This window comes from Ranitomeya imitator, chromosome 4 (assembly GCF_032444005.1).
Source record: "Ranitomeya imitator isolate aRanImi1 chromosome 4, aRanImi1.pri, whole genome shotgun sequence".
Classification (NCBI taxonomy): domain Eukaryota; kingdom Metazoa; phylum Chordata; class Amphibia; order Anura; family Dendrobatidae; genus Ranitomeya; species Ranitomeya imitator.
This window is the reverse complement of record NC_091285.1, coordinates 413,736,685-413,760,949: the sequence shown is the minus strand read 5'-3', so window position 1 is coordinate 413,760,949 and position 24,265 is coordinate 413,736,685. Positions and strand designations below refer to the sequence as shown.

Below are 24,265 nucleotides of genomic sequence, written 5' to 3'. Positions count from 1 at the left end.
AGTATAGTTGGAACCCCCTATTTTTCCACTGACAGAATATGGACATGAGTGGGGACTTTTTTTTTTTGACAGGAGGAGTTGAAGTTTCTATTGGGAGCATTTTGGGGTACATACAATTTTTTATGACTTAAGACTAATTTCACATTTATCCTGTGTTTCTGGATAAGCACTTAGGTCAGGAGATTTAGATGAAACCCCCAGACGGAGTCACTTTGGACAATATCTGGCCTCTTTTCTGCGGTGTGCCATCTTCCTATATGCACAAAACTGGTCGACTATACTTGTGCACTAAAGAAAAATAAAACAAAACCCACACGCCTGAAAAGATGAACACTGCCGGAACAGAGGTCAGACATAGCCCAAAGTGACTCATCATAGTGAATGGTTTTGTTTGAATAACGTTTTTGCAGATTTAGGCCACATGCAAACGTTGCGTTAAGTGTTGCAAATTTTTCCGGACTGATTTTTGTAAATCCATAGGCAAACCGCACTGTGGATTACCTGTGGAATTACAGCAGATTTACTGCGGGTTTTTTTTTTAGTTTTTGTACAGATTCCACCTGTGGTTTTACACCTGTGGATTCCTATTATGGAACAGGTGTAAACCGCTTCAGAATCCGCACAAAGAATTGACATGCTGCGGAATAAACAATGCTGCGTTTCCGCGCTGTATTTTCCGCAGCATGTGCACTGTGGATTTTGTTTTCCATAGGTTTCCATGGTACTGTACACTTCATGGAAAACTGCTGCAAATCCGCAGCGGACCGGGCCAATCCGCTGCGGATCCGCAGCAAAATTGGCAACGTGTGCACATAACCTTTGGGGTTTCTGCCTAAGGTTAAGTACTCAAAGTAGACAGATATGAAACTAGCCGTATACTGATTTTTGACAGGCAGAATGAACAAAAACAGCACGACAGAGGCAGGGACCTTGATCCTAGTGATCAGTTTTATCTGTTGCAGATCTACTAGTTATCTGAATGCTGTATAACCCCTCCCACACGACCGATTGGCAGTTTTCTGTGTTCACTGTGCATAGGCAGAAAGCTGCCAAATCATTTGTGGTGGCAAGGTTATGCTGAGCTCATGATTATGGAGGACTAGCTGGCAGTAGGTTCACTAGTCCACTAGTGATAATCTCCTGCTGATAAAACAGTGATTTTATCACAAGTAAAGCAAGTTGCCCAGTTAGCTATAATTACTGGAACCAGGATCTCTGTCTCTACATTACTCTGCTCTCAGGTTAGGTGGCAAAAACCTGGTAACAGATTCCATTTAATTCTTTCAGGCGTCCATAATTTTTGTTTTTTTTTAACCAAAAAACCAAGGAGAGAATTCTGACCCAATATTCCTTTTTTGTTCCAAGTAGAAACACAAGCATATAACCAAAACAACCTACTTGAAAATATTACTAGTAACGCAAAAAATATAAAACCAAATATTTTATTGAGTAATATAAAGACACCAAAAAACAAAACACAGAAAACCGGAGGAGGCACAAAAAATAACAACTAGAAAAAACAGTACGTTTATGCAAAGACAATTAGCAACAGTATATATAATATATGGTAAGTATTATGTCCTTGCTTACAAGTAATGTGCTCATACAGACATGAGCCACGGTAAGGAGCCACCAATAAAAAAAGGGGGAGTAAATGCTAGTAGTGCATACAAGTGTGGTGAATATATTATTCACCCTTAGAGGTAATCTAGGTATAAAGTGCACCGTGCAAAATGCTTGTGGCAATAACTGTCACTATATAAAGTGCAATACCTATACAGTCCCTATATAACAATCTCTATGGAATACAATTCATTTTAAGGTGCATTGTGCATATAGTGGGCCTTACCGGTGCTCATGTTGGCGTTCCTGTGCCTCTACCCCGCACTCCAATGCGCGTTTCGCAGCACGTCGCTTCTTCAGGGAGTTTTCTGTGTTTTGTTTTTTGGTGTCTTTATATTACTCAATAAAATATTTGGTTTTATAATTTTTGCGTTACTAGTAATATTTTCAAGTAGGTTGTTTTGGTTACATGTCCATAATTTTTGGCAGGTAGAGTAATCTTCTTCCGCTCAAAGAAAATAAGACAAAACATAAAACAAAACCCAGACAGGGCCTCCTCCATAGATGTTCCAGAAAAGGAAGTGCTGATGTAAGTATAGACAAGAAGAGACATTGATGACTTCTTGTTCTGCCCTATTCTTCAGTGATAATAATTGTCAGACTTTATGGGACAGGTGGAAAGTTAATGGCAATTATTATTCCGTGAAAACATCTTCCTAGCTACATTTTTGTGCATATTTCTAGACATCATGTCTGTATGCCAGGGATTTGCACGTGTGACACCTACAACTCTAAAATACTGAGCAGTTGTACAGCAAACAAGGGGATTTCTAGAGAGGCAACGTATAGAACCTGCAGAAAAATTCCAAGCACATCACGAGTTTTAGAAATTATGTCATGTGCTTTTTTTTCCCGGGGTCATATTTTTATATTTTACAGCTATGGAGTCATAGGTGAGACTACCGTAATTGATACTTGCAGAGCAGTTATTCCACACCTATAAAAGAAACATTCTATTTGTACAATAATTCAGTTATTTGGTTTCCATGATTCATTGTACAGGGCATCATGATGAAATCTATGACAAGGCTGAATATTTACAATACACCTTCAGTTTCTGCAACAAACTGTACGATTATAAAAAAATTATTTGCATAATATATATCATTGTCTAAGGGTCACTTCCGTCTGTCTGTCCTTTTGTCACGGTTATTCGCTGATTGGTCTCGCCAGCTGCCTGTCATGGCTGCCGCGACCAATCAGCGACGGGCACACTCCGGAAGAAAATGGCTGCTCCTTACTCCCCGCAGTCAGTGCCTGTCGCCTGCATACTCCCCTCCGGTCACCGCTAACACAGGGTTAATGCCGGCGGTAACGGACCGCGTTATGCCGCAGGTAATGCACTCCGTTACCGCCGCTATTAACCCTGTGTGTCCCCAACTTTTTACTATTGACGCTGTCTATGCGGCATCAGTAGTAAAAAATGTAATGTTAAAAAAAAAAAAAAAAAAAAAAAACCTGCTATACTTACCCTCCGTAGTCGCTCTGGCCGCCATCTTCCGGTGCAGGTTCCGGTGGCAAAGATGGTATGGGAGGAGGACCTGCCATGACGTCACGGTCATGTGACCGCGACATCATCACAGGTCCTGCGCTCATACCAACCCTGGGACCGGAAGCTGCCGTGGACTACAAGGGGCCCTCGGAAAGGTGAGTATATTTTTATTTTTTAACCTGTGACAAACCTGGCTGGTCAATATACTACGTGGCCGGGCAATATACTACGTGGCTCTGTGCTGTCTACTACGTGGGCATGCATACTCTAGAATACCTGATGCGTTAGAAGTGTGTGTGTGTGTGTGTGTGTGTGTGTGTGTGTGTGTGTGTGTGTGTGTGTGTGTGTGTGTGTGTGTGTGTATATATATATATATATATATATATATATATATATATATATATATATATATATACACACACATATACATATACACGCACACACAGTTATATGAAAAAGTTTGGGCACCCCTATTAATCTTAAGCTTAATGTTTTATAAAAATTGTTTTTTTTGCAACAGCTATTTCAGTTTCATATATCTAATAACTGTTGGACACAGTAATGTTTCTGCCTTGGAATGAGGTTTATTGTACTAACAGAAAATGTGCAATCTGCATTCAAACAAAATTTTACAGGTGCGTAAGTATGGGAACCCCACCAGAAAAGTGACATTAATATTTAGTAGATCCTCCTTTTGCAAAAATAACAGTCTCTAGTCGCTTCCTGTAGCTTTTAATGAGTTCCTGGATCCTGGATGAAGGTATTTTTGACCATTCCTCTTAACTGAACTGGAATTGTTTTGTAAAGTTTGATGGTCGCCGAGCATGGACAGCCCTCTTCAAATGATCCCACAGATGTTCAATGATATTCAGGTCTGGGGACTGGGATGGCCATTCCAGAACAGTGTAATTGTTCCTCTGCATGAATGCCTGAGTAGATTTGGAGCGGTGTTTTGGATCATTGTCTTGCTGAAAGATCCATCCCCTGCATAACTTCAACTTTGTCACTGATTCATGAACATTATTGTCAAGAATCTGCTGAAACAGAGGAATCCATGCGTCCCTCAACTTTAATAAGATTCCCGGTGCCGGCATTGGCCACACAGCCCCAAAGCATGATGGAACCTCCACCAAATTTTACTGTGGGTAGCAAGTGGTTTTCTTGGAATGCTGTGGTTTTTGGCCGCCATGCATAACACCTTTTTGTATGACCAAACAACTCAATCTTGGTTTCATCAGTCCACAGGACCTTCTTCCAAAAGGAAATTGGCTTCTCCAAATGTGCATTTGCATACCTCAGCCAACTCTGTTTGTGGCGTGCTTGCAGAAACGGCTTCTTTCGCATCACTCTCCCATACAGCTTCTCCTTGTGCAAAGTGTGTTGTATAGTTGACCGATGCACAGTGACACCATCTGCAGCAAGTTTATGCTGAAGCTCTCTGGAGGTGGTCTGAGGATTGTCCTTGACTGATCTCACCATTCTTCTTCTCTGCCTTTCTGATGTTTTTCTTGGCCTGCCACTTCTGGCCTTAACAAGAACTGTACCTGTGTTCTTCCATTTCCTTACTATGTTCCTCACAGTGGAAATTCACAGGTTAAATCTCTGAGACAGCTTTTTGTATCCTTCCCCTGAACAACTACCGTATATACTCGAGTATAAGGCGAGATTTTCAGCCCAAATTTTTGGGCTGAAAGTGCCACTCTCGGCTTATACTCGAGTCAAGGTGGGTGGCAGGGTCGGCGGGTGAGGGGGAGAGGGCGCTGAGGTATACTTACCTAGTCCCAGCGATCCTGGCGCTGTCCCTGCCGTCCCACGGTCTTCTGTGCTGCAGCTTCTTCCCCTCTTCAGCGGTCACGTGGGGCCGCTCATTAGAGAAATGAATAGGCGGCTCCACCTCCCATAGGGGTGGAGCCGCCTATTCATTTCTCTAATCAGCGGTAACGGTGACCGCTGACAGAGAAAGAAGCTGCGGTACCGAAGACCGTGGGACAGGCAGAGGGAGCCGGACGTCGGGACCAGGTAAGTATGTCATATTTACCTGTCCCCGTTGCAGCCGCCAGGCGTCGCTCCATTTTCCCGGCGTCTCTGCGCTCTGACTGTTCAGGTCAGAGGGCGCGATGACGCATATAGTGTGCGCGGCGCCCTCTGCCTCATCAGTCAGCGCAGAGAGACGCCGGAACGAGACGCCGGGAGCTGCAATCAAGAGAGGTGAGTATGGCTTTTTTTTTTATTGCAGCAGCGGCACAGATTTATGTGGAGCATCTATGGGGCAGTATGAACGGTGCAGAGCACTATATGGGGCACAGATACGGGGGCAGTATGAACGGTGCAGAGCATATATGGGGCACAGATACGGGGGCAGTATGAACGGTGCAGAGCACTATATGGAGCACAGATACGGGGGCAGTATGAACGGTGCACAGCACTATATGGGGCACAGATACGGGGGCAGTATGAACGGTGCAGAGCATATATTATTATTATTATTATTTTTTATTATTATAGCGCCATTTATTCCATGGCGCTTTACATGTGAGGAGGGGTATACATAATAAAACAAGTACAATAATCTTGAAAAATACAAGTCACAACTGGTACAGGAGGAGAGAGGACCCTGCCCGCGAGGGCTCACAATCTACAAGGGATGGGTGAGGATACAGTAGGTGAGGGGCATATATGGGGCACAGATACGGGGGCAGTATGAACGGTGCAGAGCACTATATGGGGCACAGATATGGGGGCAGTATGAACGGTGCAGAGCATATATGGGGCACAGATATGGGGGCAGTATGAACGGTGCACAGCACTATATGGGGCACAGATATGGGGGCAGTATGAACGGTGCAGAGCACTATATGGGGCACAGATATGGGGGCAGTATGAACGGTGCAGAGCATATATGGGGCACAGATATGGGGGCAGTATGAACGGTGCAGAGCATATATGGGGCACAGATATGGGGGCAGTATGAACGGTGCAGAGCACTATATGGGGCACAGATATGGGAGCAATATGAACGGTGCAGAGCACTATATGGGGCACAGATATGGGGGCAGTATGAACGGTGCAGAGCATATATGGGGCACAGATATGGGGGCAGTATGAACGGTGCAGAGCATATATGGGGCACAGATATGGGGGCAGTATGAACGGTGCAGAGCATATATGGGGCACAGATATGGGGGCAGTATGAACGGTGCAGAGCATATATGGGGCACAGATATGGGGGCAATATGAACGGTGCAGAGCATACAGGGCACAGATATGGGGCAATATGAACGGTGCAGAGCACTATATGGCACAGATATGGGGAAATATGAACGGTGCAGAGCACTATATGGCAGAGCTATGGGGAAATATTAACGGTGCAGAGCACTATATGGCACAGCTATGGGGCAATAATGAACGGTGCAGAGCACTATATGCATACCTCCCAACCGTCCCGGATCCAGCGGGACTGTCCCGATTTTGACAGTCAGCCCCGCGATCCCGGGCAGGACATTAATTGTCCAGCACTGGTTGGGAGGTATGTGAATCACCCGGTCGGTCAGCTGAGAGCTCCCTGCACCCGGCCAGCACAGCAGCACATAATGGCTGCTCTGTGCACAGGACCTGTGATGAGGTCACAGGATGGGAGGAGTCAGGGGTCACATGATCGGGAGGAGGACCTCCATGTACAGGACTTTGCTGGTTGCCATGGCACCGGAGGAGGGTAAGGCAGCGTATGTGTGAGGTCAGGAGGTGTTTACAGGGTGGATGTAGCAGAGCCGTGTGTGTACGAGGTGTATGGAGCTGAGCCGTGTGTGTAAGGGGTGTACGGAGCCATGTGCATGAAGTGTACGGAGCGCAGCCGAGTGTGTACGAGGTGTACGGAGTGGAGCAGCATGTGAAAGGTGTACGGAGCGGAGTCGTGTGTACGAGGTGTACGGAGCACAGCCGCGTGTGTACGAGGTGTACGGAGCGGAGTCGTGTAAGAGGTGTTCGGATGAGATCAGAGTGTGAAAGGTGTATGGAGTGGAGCCGTGTGTACGAGGTGTACAGAGCAGAGCCACGTGTGTACGAGGTGTGCGGAGCAGAGCCATGTGTGTGCAAAGTATACGAAGCGGAGCAGTGTGTGCAATGTGTATAGAGCGGAGCCGTGTGTGTTCGAGGTGTACGGAGTAGTGCCGTGTGTGTACGAGGTGTATGGAGAGGAGCCGTATGTGTATGAGGTGTACGCAGCGGAGCCGTGTGTGTGCAAGGTATACGGAGCGGAGTAGCTTCTGCAATGTGTATGGAGCGGAGTGGTGTGTGTACGAGGTGTACGGAGTAGTGCCGTGTGTACGAGATGTATGGAGCGGAGCCGTGTGTGTATGAGGTGTATGGAGCGGAGCTGAATGTGTACGAGGTGAACGGAACGGAGCCGTGTGTGTTTGAGATGTATGGAGTGGAGCCGTGTGTATGGAGCGGAGCCGTGCATGCAAAGTGTATGGAGCGCAGCCGCGTGTGTAGGAGTAGCTATGTGTGGCCATTATACGGTACGAAGTATCATATGCGGCCAATATACAGTATGGAGCATCATGTGTGATCATTATACAGTATGGAGCATCATGTGGGGCCATTATACAGTATGGAGCATCATGTGCGGCCAATATACAGTATGGAGCATCATGTGCGGTCATTATACAGTATGGAGCATCATGTGGGGCCATTATACAGTATAGAGCATCATGTGGGGCCATTATACAGTATGGAGCATCATGTGGGGCCATTATACAGTATGGAGCATCATGTGGGGCCATTATACAGTATGGAGCATCATGTGGGGCCATTATACAGTATTGAGCATCATGTGCGGCCATTATACAGTATGTAGCATCATGTGTGGCCGTTATACAGTATGGAGCATCATGTGTGGCCATTATACAGTATGGAGCACTGTGTGGCCATTATACAGTATGGAGCATCATGTGCGGCCATTATACAGTATGGAGCACTGTGTGGCCGTTATACAGTATGGAGCATCATGTGTGGCCATTATACAGTATGGAGCACTGTGTGGCCATTATACAGTATGGAGCATCATGTGCGGCCATTATACAGTATGGAGCACTGTGTGGCCGTTATACAGTATTGAGCATCATGTGTGACCGTTATACAGTATTGAGCATCATGTGTGGCCATTATACAGTATGGAGCACTGTGTGGCCATTATACAGTATGGAGCACTGTGTGGTCATTATACAGTATTGAGCATCATGTGTGGCCATTATACAGTATGGAGCATCATGTGTGGCCATTATACAGTATGGAGCATCATGTGTGGCCATTATACAGTATGGAGCAGTGTGGTCATTATACAGTATTGAGCATCATGTGTGGCCATTATACAGTATTGAGCATCATGTGTGGCCATTATACAGTATGGAGCACTGTGTGGCCATTATACAGTATGGAGCACTGTGTGGTCATTATACAGTATTGAGCATCATGTGTGGCCATTATACAGTATGGAGCACTGTGTGGCCATTATACAGTATGGAGCACTGTGTGGCCATTATACAGTATGGAGCATCATGTGCGGCCATTATACGGTATGGAGCACTGTGTGGCCATATTTTTTTGTTTATAATTATTCTTTATGAACAGTGTGATCAGCAGTGCTAAATGGGTGTGGTTGAGACGTGGATATGGGTGTGACTAGTGAATGGGTGTGGTCAGAGGCGTGGCCTAAAATTTGCCGCGGGGCGCGTTGCGCGCCGCTAACTTTGTCCCTCTTTCCCAGCTTCAAAAGTTGGGAGGTATGCTATATGGCACAGCTATGGGGAAATAATGATCTATTTTATTTTTGAAATTCACCGGTTTGCTGCATTTCCACCCTAGGCTTATACTCGAGTCAATAGGTTTTCCCAGTTTTTTGTGGCAAAATTAGGGGGGTCGGCTTATACTCAAGTCGGCTTATACTCGAGTATATACGGTATGTTGAATAATCTTTGTTTTCAGATCATTAGACAGTTGTTTTGAGGAGCCCATGATGCCACTCTTCAGAGGAGATTCAAACAGGAGAACAACTTGCAAGTGGCCACTTTAAGTAGCTTTTCTCATGATTGCATACACCTGGCTATGAAGTTCAAAGCTCAATGAGGTTAGAAAACCAAAAAAAAGTGCTTTAGTAAGTCAGTAAAAAGTAGGTAGGAGTATTTAAAACAAGATAATGATAAGGGTGCCCATACTTATGCACCTGTCAAATTTTGTTTGAATGCAGATAGCTCATTTTCTGTTAGTACAATAAACCTCATTTCAAGGCAGAAACATTACTGTGTCCAACAGTTATTAGATATATGAAACTGAAGTAGCTGTTGCAAAAAAAAAAATTTGTATAAAACATTAAGCTTAAGATTAGTAGGGGTACCCAAACTTTTTCATATAAATATTATATATATTTATATACATATATATATATATATATATATATATATATATACACACACACGTGTGTATGTATATATATATATATATATATATTTGGCTAAGGGTCACTTCCGTCTTTCTGTCTGTCCAGTCTGTCACGGATATTCATTGGTCGCGGCGTCTGTCAAGGAAATCCAAGTCGCTGATTGAGCGCGGCAAAAAAGCACAGTCCGCAAGAAAATGGCCGCTCCTTACTCCCCGCAGTCACTGCCCGGCGCCCGCATACTCCCCTCCAGCCACCACTAACACAGGGTTAATGCCGGCGGTAACGGACCGCGTTATGCCACGGGTAACGCACTCCGTTACCGCCGCTATTAACCAAGTGTGTCCCCAACATTTTACTATTGATGCTGCCTATGCAACATCAATAGTAAACAAAATCTAATGTTAAAAATAATAAAAAAAAAAAAAAACCTGCTATACTCACCCTTTGTTGTCTGCTGAGACGGCCGCCATCTTCCGTTCCCGGTGATGCATTGCGAAATAACCCAGAAGACTTAGCGACCTTTTTGTTTTATTGGACCCTATATTATGTATAATATGGTGGCCGATTCTAACGTATCGGGTATTCTAGAATATGTAGGTAGTATATAGCACAGGCTACGTACTATATTGCACAGTGTAGCCAAGTAGTGTATTGCCCAGTGATGTAGTATATAACACAACCGACGTAGTATATAACACAGCCACGTAGTATATAACACAGCCACGTAGTATATAACACAGCCACGTAGTATATAACATAGCCACGTAGTGTATTCTAGAGCCACGAAGTATATTGCACAGGCACGTAGTATATAACACAGCTACGTAGTGTATTACACTACGCATTTTGGACGGCGTGAGATCAGGGATGGTGCAGATCCTACCTGTCAGGAAGGGTATTTTAATCCATCATGCATTTGTGTGCCGACTGCAAGTGTGAACAGAATCATATCTAGCAAGCTTTGCTCAGGGTATTTTAATCCATCATCCATTTGTGTGCTGACTGCAAGTGTGAACAGAATCATAAATCCTGAAACCTAAAGTACAGGCCCCCATCTCCAATCTCAGTGGTGAGGATTTGGCCACTTATTTCCTAGAAAAAAAAAATCAACCACATCCGTCAGGATATCTCAGCCCAATCTCCTCAGTGCCTGGATCCCCTTCCCTGCCGCACCTCAAGCTCATTAGACATCTTTGAGCCCGTTTAAGAAGAAGAAGTTTCCAAGCTCCTCACTTCTGCTCGGCCTACAACCTGCAATATTGCCCCCATTCCTTCACCTCTCCTGCAGTCTCTCTCACCAGTGGTCACCACTCACCTGACTAAAATATTTAACCTCTCTCTTTCTTCAGGTATCTTTCCCTCCTCATTTAAACATGGCATCATTACCCCTTTACTTAAAAAGCCATCCCTGGACTAGAACTGCACGGCTAACTACAGACCTGTCTCTAACCTTTCCTTCACCTCTAAACTCCTGGAACGCTTGGTCCACTCCCGTCTAATCCGCTATCTCTCGGATAACCCTTTTCTCGACCCCTTACAATCTGGTTTCCGATCTGTACACCACTGAAACTGCCCTCACTAAAGTCTCTAATGATCTAATAACAGCTAAATCCAAAGCTCATTGCTCTCTGCTGATTCTCCTGGATCTCTGTGCCGCATTTGATACTGTGGATCACCAGCTCCTTCTCACTATGCTCCGCTCCATAGGCCTCAAGGACACAGCCCTCTCCTGGTTCTCCTCCTACCTCTCTGACCGCTCCTTCACTGTATCTTTTGCCGGCTCCTCTTCCTCTCCTCGTCCCCTTACTATCGGGGTTCCGCAGGGCTCAGTCCTGGGCTCCCTCCTTTTCACTCTATACACTGCCCCTATTGGACAAACAATCAGCAGATTTGGGTTCCAGTACCATCTCTATGCTGACGACACCCAATTATACAGTTCTTCCCCTGACATCACCCCCACTCTAATTCAAAATTCCAAGGATTGTCTGTCTGCTGTCTCTAACATCATGTCCTCCCTCTATCTGAAACTAAATCTCTTCAAAACTGAACTACTTGTGTTTCTCCCTTCTACTAACCTCACTCTACCCAACATCGAAATTACCCTGGAGGGTTCAAACATAACTCCCAAGCAGCATGCCCGCTGTCTTGGGGTCATATTCGACACCGAACTTTCCTTTACTCCCTATATCCGATCACTCACTCGCTCCTGTCACCTGCATCTTAAAAACATCTCCGGAATCCGACCGTTTCTCACCTTTGAAACTGCCAAGACTCTTACTGTCGCTCTTATTCATTCTCGTCTGGACCACTGCAACTCTCTTCTGATCAGTCTCCCTATTTCCAAACTCTCCAATCCATCTTGAATATGGCAGCCAGGGTCATCTGGCCAGCCGCTTCACCGATGCCTCCATCTTGTGCCAGTCATTACACTGGCTACCCGTTCGCTACAAGGTCCAGTATAAACTCATCTCTGTCACCCACAAAGCTCTCCACAGTTCTGCACCGCCTTATATCTCCTCTCTCATCTCTGTCTATCGCCCTACACATGCCCTCCATTCTACATATGACCTAAGACTAACATCCCCCGTAATCCGAACCTCGCACCTCCGTCTCCAAGACTTCTCTCGTGCTGCGCCAGCTCTCTGGAATGCACTTCCCCAGACGATCAGATACCTAGCTCCGACCTATTCAAGCGCGCTTTAACCCCTTCCCGACCTATGACGCATACGCTGCGTCATGAAAGTTGGTGCCAATCCGACCTGTGATGCAGCGTATGTGTCATGGTGGAATCGCGTTCCTGCAAGTCGGGTTAACTGAAAGTTCACCCGACCTGCAGGGACAGGGGAACTTGTACTTTAGCCCAGGGGGGGGGTGGCTTAGCCCCCACTTGGCTACGATCGCCCTGGTGACCACTTTGTCACCACCCCCAGATCTGATTGGATCTAGCGTCCATGTGAGAAAACCATGGCTGCCTCGCTGTCCAGCTTCATGCCTTCCGTGGAAGCTGAACAGTGAGGTGTCTGCATACTGCCCTGCCACATACAGCGATTGCCGCCGCTGCAGTCATCGTCGCAGTTGCCGCCACCGCCAGGTGTTCCCCTCTGCTTCTCTTCCCCCCCTTGTCTTGCGATTCCATTTTTGTGGGAAAAAAAAGATTTTTTGTTTTCACGGCTCTGCGTTATAAACTGTAGTGAAACACTTAGGGGTTCAAAGTTCTCTCAACACATCTAGATAAGTTCCTTGGGGGTCTAGTTTCCAATATGGGGGCACTTGTGGGGGGTTTCTGTTTAGGTACATTAGGGGCTCTGCAAACGCAATGTGACACCTGCAGACCATTCCATATAATTCTGCATTCCAAATGGCGTTCCTTCCCTTCCGTTTGGGCGCATTGCAGAGCTCGGTGGTTCCCCCCCCCCACATATAGGGTATCAGCGTACTCAGGAGAAATTGGTCCCCAAAAGTTGTTGTCCAGTTTGTCCTGTTACCCTTGTGAAAATAAAAAATTGCGGGCTAAAAATCATTTTTGAAGAAAAAAAGATTTTTTAATTTTCACAACTCTGCGTTATAAACTTCTGTGAAGCATTTGGGGGTAAAAAGTGCTCACCACACATCTAGATAAGTTCCTTGGGGGGGGGGGGGGGTTCTACTGTTTAGGCATATCAGGGGCTCTGCAAACGTAACATGATGCCCGCAGACCATTCCATCAAAGTCTGCATTCCAAAACGTCACTACTTCCCTTCTGAGCCCCGACTTGTGCCCAAACAGTGGTTCCCCCCCACATATGGGGTATCGGCGTACTCAGGACAAAGGACAAACTAGACAATAACTTTTGGGCTCCAATTTCTCCTGTGATTCTTGTGAAAATAAAAAATTGCTAGCTAAAAATTAATTTTTGAGGAAAGAAAAATGATTTTTTTATTTTCACGGCTCTGCGTTATAAACTTCTGTGAAACACTTGGGGGTTTAAAGTGCTCACCAGTCACCACACATCTAGATTAGTTCCATGGGAGGTCTAGTTTCAAAAAAATGGGGTCACTTGTGGGGGAGCTCCAATGTTTAGGCACACAGGGGATCTCCAAACGCGACATGGTGTCCGCTAACGATTGGAGCTAATTTTTCATTCAAAAGTCAAATGGCGCTCCTTCCCTTCCGAGCCCTGCCGAGTGCCCAAACAGTGGTTTGTGACACGTAAGGTATCGGCGTACTCGGGAGAAATTGCCCAACACATTTAGGATCCATTTTATCCTGTTGCCCATGTGAAAATGAAAAAATTGAGGCTAAAAGAATTTTTTTGTGAAAAAAAAAAAATTACTTTTTCATTTTTACAGATCAATTTGTGAAGCACCTGGGGGTTCAAAGTGCACACTATGCATCTAGATAAGCTCCCTGGGGGGGGGGTCTAGTTTCCAAAATGGGGTCACTTGTGTGGGGGCTCCAATGTTTAGGCACATAGGGGCTCTCCAAACGTGACATGGTGTCTGCTAACGATTGGAGCTAATTTTTCATTGAAAAAGTCAAATGGCGCTCCTTCCCTTCCGAGGCCTGTCGTGCGTCCAAACAGTGGTCCCCCCCACATATGGGGTATCGGCGTATTCAGGACAAATTGTACAATAACTTTTGGGGTCCAGTTTCTCCTTTTACCCTTGGGAAAATAAAAAAATTGTTGCTAAAAGATCATTTTTGTGACTAAAAAGTTAAATGTTCATTTTTTCCTTCCATGTTGCTTCTGCTGTTGTGAAGCACCTGAAGGGTTAATAAACTTCTTGAATGTGGTTTTGAGCACCTTGAGGGGTGCAGTTTTAAGAATGGTGTCACTTTTGGGTATTTTCAGCCATATAGACCCCTCAAACTGACTTCAAAAGTGAGGTGGTCCCTAAAAAAAAAAAAAAAAGAGTTTTGTAAATTTCGTTGTAAAAATGAGAAATTGCTGGTCAAATTTTAACCCTTATAACTTCCTAGCAAAAAAAAAACATTTTGTTTCCAAAATTGTGCTGATGTAAAGTAGACATGTGGGTAATGATATTTGTTAACTATTTTGTGTCACATAACTCTCTCTCGTTTAACAGAATAAAAATTCAAAATTTAAATTGCGAAATTTTCAAAATTTTCGCCAAATTTGTTTTTTTTTTTCATTACATATTGGGCTTCATGTTAGTGGTAAATTTAGGTTGATAATTTTTGCGTTTGTGAAAAAAAAAAATGGGATCTCAGAACCGCTAGGATCCGTTGAAGCGTTCCTGAGTTATTACCTCATAAAGGGACACTGGTCAGATTTGCAAAAAACGGCGAGGTCATTAAGGTGAAAATAGGCTAGGTCATGAAGAGGTTAAAAACCCATCTCTTCAAACAAGCCTACCACATCAACTACTCAGTAAACTAACTTTGTCCTGTTTCCTCCTTCCAAATATTATCTGCATGTGAATCTGCGCCCTACTATTCATCTGTCTCCACACCCTCCATGCACACGATAACTGCACTTGATACTTGACTATTGCACTTAAACAGACGAGCTGATGACCGGATCATGCAGCTTTATATGAAAATCCATATTTATTATAGTTGCCAGACCTGAAATAAGCACTTTTTACCTATTGTGTCCCCCCATTTCCTTGTAGATTTTAAGCTTGCGAGCAGGGACCTCACCCCTAACGTCATTGTTTAAATTGTCTTATAACTTGTACTGAGTTTATTGTCTGTACATGTCCCCGCTTAATTGTAAAGTGCTGCGGAATAGGTTGGCGCTATATAAATAAAAATTAATTATTATTATTGCACAGCTACGTAGTATATTGGTCAGCGACGTAGTATATAACATAGCCACGTAGTATATTGTAGAGGCACGTAGTATATTGCATAGCTACGTAGTATATAACAGAGCCTCGTAGTATATTGCTCAGTCAACGTAGTATATAACAGAACCAACACCGCCACATAGTATATTTCACAGCTACGTAGTATATAACAGAGCACGTAGTATATTGCATAGCCACAAATTATATTGCACAGTCACGTTGTATATTGCCCAGCTACATAGTGTATAGCACAGAGATGTAGTATGTAACAGAGCCCACGCAGTATGTAACACAGCCCACGTAGTGTATAGCAATGTGGGCACTATATGCGTGGTTAATAAAGACTTAAAATAAAAAATAAACATATACTCACCTATAAATAAATAAAAAAATAAATAAATAAAAAAAATAAATAAATAAAAAAAAAAAATCAAACCTACACATTTGGTATCGCCACTTTCAGAATCACCCGATCAATAAAAAAAAAAAAAAGGATTAACCTTATCGCTAAACGGCGAAGCGAGAAAAAAATTCGAAACCCCAGAATTACTTTTTTTTTGGTCGCTGCGACATTGCATTAAAATGCAATAACGAGCGATCAAAAGAATGTATCTGCACCAAAAGGCTATCATTAAAAACGCCACCTCAGCACGCAAAAAATAAGCCCTCACCCGACCCCAGATCACGAAAAATGGAGACGCTACGGGTATCGGAAAATGGCGCAATTTTTTTTTTTTTTTAGCAAAGTTTGGAATTTTTTTTCACCACTTAGATAAAAGAGAACCTAGACATGTTTGGTGTCTATGAACTCGTAATACATTTCAAAAAACCTGATCTGCACATCCAAACATAGACACAGTGTGAACAGGTGCTGAACCCAGAGTCGCCAACTCGTATATATTTAATATATATCGTATATATTATAGTGTGCTGCCCTATTTACTTAAATATGAACTCGTAATGACCTGAAGAATCATAATGTCAGGTCAGTTTTAGCATTTAGTGAACCTAGCAAAAAAAGCCAGTAAAAAAACAAGTGTGGGATTGCACTTTTTTTTTGCAAATTCACTGCACTTTGAATTTTTTTTCCCCGTTTTATAGTACCAGACATGCTAAAACCAATGATGTCGTTCAAAAGTACAACTTGTTTTGCAAAAAATAAGCCCTCACATGGCCATATTGTCGAAAAAATTAAAAAGTTATGGCTCTGGGAAGAAGGGGAGCCAAATACGAACACAGAAAATCCCAAGGTCATGAAGGGGTTAAAATCATTTTTCAAGCTGATGTTATAAAGTATTCTAATTTACTGAGATAATGACTTTTGGGTTTTCATTGGCTGTAAACCATAATCATCAACATTAACAGAAATGAACACTTGAAATAAATCACGGTGTTTGTAATGACCCTATATAATATACGAGTTTCACTTTTTGTATTGAAAAACTGAAATAAATTAACTTTTTAATGATATTCTAATTTTGTGAAATGCACCTGTAGATGCAGGTCTATATTGTGTAACTTACACCAATGTGAAGAATAGGCACCAGACATGACACCTTAGGCCCCTTTCACACATCAGTTTTTTGCCATCAGTCACAATATGTTGGCTCGACGTATCGGTCGCAGATTGTGAAAAACTGATGCGACGGATTCGTTTTTTCGACGGATCCGACTAGCGGATCTGGCTAATTGGATCGGAGCATGCTCAGTTTAAAAACAAAAAAAACGGATACCGTCATTTGACGGATCCGGTGCCACAGGCTTCCATTCTAGCAAACTATGGACGGCGACGGATCTGTCGCTGTCTGTTTTTTCAACAGACACAAAAAAAATTTTACTATGTCCGTTGTCTCCATCCGCAGGACAAACAATTTTCGACGGATACGGCGAACGACAGATGAAACGTGAGGCCATCCGTTGCAATCCGTCGCTAATACAAGTCTATGAGAAAAGAAAAACGGATGCGGCGGCAAAAAACTGATGTGTGAAAGGGGCCTTATGTAGACAACAATATTCTAGGTGGCACAAGTGAACCCATTTGGTGCATTTTAAAACTTTTAATCCACAGCTCAAAACTTTTCAGCAGGGTCAAAGTAGGTTTACAATTTGTCAAACAAAATTTCCCGTGTTCCATCGGTTCTATTTTTTGACACATTTTACAAGAAGCAGTCTGGCATAATTTGCTTGGTCAAATTCAGCCTATATATTCTTTTCGCTATGACCATTAAACATCTAACGTCACAGTCACATTTTCCACATAGAATTGAATGCCTGTATCCAGAGATGCCTGCAATCATTTCTATGACTGGCATCTTCCCATCTGCTCCCATGTAGGCGTCTTGTCTTACAAATCCACAGAGCACATCCCTATAGAAAAGAGTAGTCCTGTAAGGAAATAGTGCCACAAATACAACATGAATCAAATGTTAGCAGTTAAAAGAAAAAAAGAGAACTGGGAAGAAGGACATGCGCCTTCAGCCGCTGTAGAAGCTTTATGGTTTCTATAATATTTCACCTGTTCTTTTATGGTAGGGGTCGCAACATCGGCACAGGAAATATAGCCGCTATCCTGCGTCACCGCTACTAACACAGCATGATACGTCTGAATGGGCGGGTTACGTTAATGGTTCATCTAAGGTAATAGAGCTTCACATTAGAAGCTTATTCCCAGTACTACGTAGCAGCCATATTTTCTTGCCATGTTACAGACACAAGCCTCATCCCAACAGACTGTCCCATGACCTAAACAGCCCCATATATACTTGGATAAGGCGCTGAACTAGGGATGAGAAGAATCAGGTGTCATAGTTATGTGATGAAGCCTTTAAAAGGGGGTTTCCACCCAGGGCTGTGAAGTCAGTGTCCATTTTGGTGGAGTCGTGGTCAGTATAATATGGATCTACTCCTTCAATATATAATACATTGGGTACAGTAGCTCAGTGCAGGATGTGCTGGAAATGTTTTCATGATTTGGGAAAGTTATGAAACGTCTGTTCTGTTCCTGATCTAAGGATCTCGGCTTTTAGCGGAGATGAATCTGTGCTGCACTTTATGCACATGCTCAGTAGTGACCAGTGCTGTGGAGTCAGAGGTTTAGGTGAGATGAATCTGTGCTGCACTTTATGCACATTCTCAGTAGTGACCACTGCTGTGGAGTCAGAGGTTTAGGTGAGATGAATCCGTGCTGCACATGCTCAGTAGTGACCACTGCTGTGGAGTCAAAGGTTTAGATGAGATGAATCTGTGCTGCACTTTATGCACAAGCTCAGTAGTGACCAGTGCTGTGGGGTCGGAGTCAGGGAGACTGAGGAGTCCGAGTCGGTGCGTTGGCTTACAGACTCCAAAGCCCAATTCAACCCCAGATTTTTTTTGTTTTAAGCGTGCAGAATAGTCAGAATATAAGAAAGAGCAAACTCACCATGTAGTTTCCCCACCACACTTCTCTCCGGCAGTGCAATGAGGGGGAAGGCGAAGGATTGGTAAGGCGAGTATGTTTTGTCACTAAATTAACTAAAACCCCACAATGTTACGAATAGTTACATACATAGGTTGAACAAAAACACCTAGGTCCATCAAGTTCAACCTTTGCCGCCAATTGTACATTCTGTCACAGAATAAACTATAACCCACAATGTTAATGTTTTGTTTGTTTTTATAAAAAACAGATGGAAAATCCCTTTAATGGGTTTTCAAGTTCTAGACTTTGACACTCAAGTTCCCATTTTTGGGTTAAAGTAATAAAGTCAGATGTTACTCTTCCTCCGATCAGTTTACCATGACTTCAGCAGACATAACCAGAGCTCAGCGGCACTACTAATGTACATGGCATGAGCCGCACAGCTCCAATCAGAAGTGATGGCATCACTGCATCCAGTACATAAGACCAGAGCAATGGAGGAGAGGCGGCAGGGGAGCGGGAATGGAACAGCTCATTATATTCCATCCAATTCTTTATGAGCAGCACCACCTCGGTAGAACATTTTAACCTTTGCAACAACAATCTTAGTTACTGACCACAAACATCTTAGAAATGGTGAAAAGTTGAAATACAAAATATTAGAAATTTGCAGATCTGCTTATTGCACAATTTGCTCTTTCTATAAAACTGGAACCCTTTACGTGATCCAAAAACGTTCAGCATCCTTTTACCCTACAATCCACAGGACCTCCTGACGCCACAGTAAAATCTGCAGCTCTAGTGGTCACAGACAGATCAGCACAAGCGGGAAAGATCCCAATGTGCAGCAGAAGGCAGCCATCGACAGAACCTACTGAAGAACATACACAGGCACAGTGTGTTACATTGGTAACCAAGTATAACAGTATCCATCATTATTCCAACACACACCAATCACATTACACCAGCTTTCCAGGGCTCCAGAAGGGCATTTCTGGCTACAGTGAACCGTGGAATATAATAGAGGCAGAATCGCCATTCAGAGGTCTCCGAAGTTCGGTGTCGCCACCACAAGTAGATGTAATGATGTCCGAAAGTACGAGAAGTGCGGGATGGCTGAATAGAGACCTACAACTTTGATGGCAGATTACTAAATTCTATTTGCTAATAAAAAAAAATATATATATATCCTAACAAGTTCTGTAGTGACCCCTATACAGCCTGCAGTTCCTCCTGCACACCCCTTACCTACACTAGGTCTCCCCCACCCCCGCAAATCAGAAGCGTGCCCCGCAGTTCATGCCCCCCAGACACATACGCCCCGCAGTTCATGCCCCCCAGACATATACGCCCCGCAGTTCATGCCCCCCAGACATATACGCCCCGCAGTTCATGCCCCCCAGACATATACGCCCCGCAGTTCATGCCCCCCAGACATATACGCCCCGCAGTTCATGCCCCCCAGACATAAACGCCCCGCAGTTCATGCCCCCCAGACATATACGCCCCGCAGTTCCCCCCCCCATACATATACGCCCCGCAGTTCCCCCCCCAGACATATACGCCCCGCAGTTCATGCCCCCCAGACATATACGCCCCGCAGTTCATGCCCCCCAGACATATACGCCCCGCAGTTCCCCCCCCCAGACATATACGCCCCGCAGTTCCCCCCCCATACATATACGCCCCGCAGTTCCCCCCCCCAGACATATACGCCCCGCAGTTCATGCCCCCCAGACATATACCCCCCGCAGTTCATGCCCCCAGACATATACGCCCCGCAGTCCATGCCCCCAGACATATACGCCCCGCAGTTCATGCCCCCAGACATATACGCCCCGCAGTTCATACATATACGCCCCGCAGTTCCCCCCCCAGACATATACGCCCTGCAGTTCATACATATACGCCCCGCAGTTCCCCCCCCGACATATACGCCCCGCAGTTCCCCCCCCATACATATACGCCCCGCAGTTCCCCCTCCCAGACATATACGCCCCGCAGTTCATGCCCCCCAGACATATACGCCCCGCAGTTCATGCCCCCAGACATATACGCCCCGCAGTTCATGCCCCCAGACATATACGCCCCGCAGTTCATGCCCCCAGACATATACGCCCTGCAGTTCATGCCCCCAGACATATACGCCCTGCAGTTCATACATATACGCCCCGCAGTTCCCCCCCAGACATATACGCCCCGCAGTTACCCCCCCCCAGACATATACGCCCCGCAGTTCCCCCCCCGACATATACGCCCCGCAGTTCATGCCCCCCAGACATATACGCCCCGCAGTTCCCCCCCCCAGACATATACGCCCCGCAGTTCATGCCCCCCAGACATATACGCCCCGCAGTTCCCCCCCCCCCCCAGACATATACGCCCCGCAGTTCCCCCCCCCAGACATATACGCCCCGCAGTTCCCCCCCCAGACATATACGCCCCGCAATTCCCCCCCCAGACATATACGCCCCGCAGTTCATGCCCCCCAGACATATACGCCCCGCAGTTCATGCCCCCCAGACATATACGCCCCGCAGTTCCCCCCCCAGACATATACGCCCCGCAGTTCATGCCCCCCAGACATATACGCCCCGCAGTTCCCCCCCCCAGACATATACGCCCCGCAGTTCCCCCCCCCCAGACATATACGCCCCGCAGTTCATGCCCCCCAGACATATACGCCCCGCAGTTCCCCCCCCCAGACATATACGCCCCGCAGTTCATGCCCCCCAGACATATACGCCCCGCAGTTCATGCCCCCCAGACATATACGCCCCGCAGTTCCCCCCCCAGACATATACGCCCCGCAGTTCATGCCCCCCAGACATATACGCCCCGCAGTTCCCCCCCCCCAGACATATACGCCCCGCAGTTCATGCCCCCCAGACATATACGCCCCGCAGTTCCCCCCCCCAGACATATACGCCCCGCAGTTCATGCCCCCCAGACATATACGCCCCGCAGTTCCCCCCCCCCCAGACATATACGCCCCGCAGTTCCCCCCCCCAGACATATACGCCCCGCAGTTCATGCCCCCCAGACATATACGCCCCGCAGTTCATGCCCCCAGACATATACGCCCCGCAGTTCCCCCCCCCAGACATATACGCCCCGCAGTTCCCCCCCCATACATATACGCCCCGCAGTTCCCCCCCCCAGACATATACGCCCCGCAGTTCATGCCCCCCAGACATATACGCCCCGCAGTTCATGCCCCCAGACATATACGCCCCGCAGTTCATACATATACGCCCCGCAGTTCATACATAAACGCCCCGCAGTTCCCCCCCCCCAGACATATACGCCCTGCAGTTCATACATATACGCCCCGCAGTTCCCCCCCCCCCAGACATATACGCCCTGCAGTTCATACATATACGCCCCGCAGTTCCCCCCCCCCAGACATATACGCCCCGCAGTTCCCCCCCCAGACATATACGCCCCGCAGTTCATGCCCCCCAGACATATACGCCCCGCAGTTCATGCCCCCCAGACATATACGCCCCGCAGTTCATGCCCCCCAGACATATACGCCCCGCAGTTCATGCCCCCCAGACATATACGCCCCGCAGTTCATGCCCCCCAGACATATACGCCCCGCAGTTCATGCCCCCCAGACATATACGCCCTGCAGTTCATGCCCCCCAGACATATACGCCCCGCAGTTCATGCCCCCCAGACATATACGCCCCGCAGTTCATGCCCCCCAGACATATACGCCCCGCAGTTCATGCCCCCCAGACATATACGCCCCGCAGTTCCCCCCCCATACATATACGCCCCGCAGTTCCCCCCCCAATACATATACGCCCCGCAGTTCATGCCCCCCAGACATATACGCCCCGCAGTTCCCCCCCCCCAGACATATACGCCCCGCAGTTCCCCCCCCCCCCAGACATATACGCCCCGCAGTTCCCCCCCCCCAGACATATACGCCCCGCAGTTCATGCCCCCCAGACATATACGCCCCGCAGTTCCCCCCCCCCCCAGACATATACGCCCCGCAGTTCCCCCCCCCAGACATATACGCCCCGCAGTTCCCCCCCCAGACATATACGCCCCGCAGTTCCCCCCCCATACATATACGCCCCGCAGTTCCCCCCCCAATACATATACGCCCCGCAGTTCATGCCCCCCAGACATATACGCCCCGCAGTTCCCCCCCCCCAGACATATACGCCCCGCAGTTCCCCCCCCCCCCAGACATATACGCCCCGCAGTTCCCCCCCCCCAGACATATACGCCCCGCAGTTCATGCCCCCCAGACATATACGCCCCGCAGTTCCCCCCCCCCCAGACATATACGCCCCGCAGTTCCCCCCCCCAGACATATACGCCCCGCAGTTCCCCCCCCAGACATATACGCCCCGCAGTTCCCCCCCCATACATATACACCCCGCAGTTCCCCCCCCCATACATATACGCCCCGCAGTTCCCCCCCCATACATATACGCCCCGCAGTTCCCCCCCCCCATACATACACTTCACAGTTTCCCCCACGTCACACGCAGATGGAACACTTTACACGCCGCCAGGTGACAAGTGGCTGCACCGTTAACCCCTTCCTGCCCCCTATCCCGCAGAGGGCTCTTACCTGTGCAGGTGACTGGCAGCAGTCCGCTCCACTATCAGGCAGAAGAGGGGGCGGCAGTTCCTCTGCTGTCCCTCCTGTTACTCATACTGCACGGACCGGCTGCACACAGTGACAGGACGTGACTCCGACATTCAGTGAAAACTGCAAATAAACAAAAAAGCAGAAGCTACATGTGAAAGCAGAAGGAGGGGGAGCCACTTCCTGGTCCAGCTCCTTGTCAGGGAGAAGTGGAGGAGGGCAGAGACTAGGTTACAGGTGAGAGACAACCCTCCCCTCCCTTCCGGAAGTGGTAGCGCCCGAAACTGTGCTGGCTGTGTACGTAGTGACTGGTGCACATTTATGTATACAGCTTGTGTAGTGACCTGTGTACAGCATGTGTGGTGATTGATGTAGGTTTATGTATACAGCTTGTGTAGTGACCTGTGTACAGCATGTGTGGTGATTGATGTAGGTTTATGTATACAGCTTGTGTAGTGACCTGTGTACAGCATGTGTGGTGAGTGATGTAGGGTTATGTATACAGCTTGTGTAGTGACCTGTGTACAGCATGTGTGGTGATTGATGTAGGTTTATGTATGCAGCCCGTGTAGTGACCTGTGTACAGCATGTGTGGTGATTGATGTAGGTTTATGTATACAGCTTGTGTAGTGACCTGTGTACAGCATGTGTGGTGATTGATGTAGGTTTATGTATGCAGCCCGTGTAGTGACCAGCGTACAGGTGTGTGTGCAGCCCGTGTAGTGACCAGCGTACAGGTGTGTGTGCAGCCCGTGTAGTGACCAGCGTACAGGTGTGTGTGCAGCCCGTGTAGTGACCAGCGTACAGGTGTGTGTGCAGCCCGTGTAGTGACCAGCGTACAGGTGTGTGTGCAGCCCGTGTAGTGACCAGCGTACAGGTGTGTGTGCAGCCCGTGTAGTGACCAGTGTAC

The 24,265-nt window shown here is 46.6% G+C and overlaps 1 protein-coding gene across 1 annotated transcript in view; it reads right to left on the bottom strand.

Annotated features, from left to right (window-relative positions):
• The window catches only part of IRF5 (interferon regulatory factor 5), a 58,995-nt gene extending 35,394 nt beyond the window's left edge, over positions 1–23,601 (bottom strand). The window contains exon 1 of the mRNA XM_069765429.1: positions 23,338–23,601. The gene's annotated coding sequence lies outside the window, so the exon portion shown is untranslated. The remainder of the gene's footprint in view (positions 1–23,337) is intronic.
• Between the last annotated feature and the right edge of the window lie 664 nt (positions 23,602–24,265).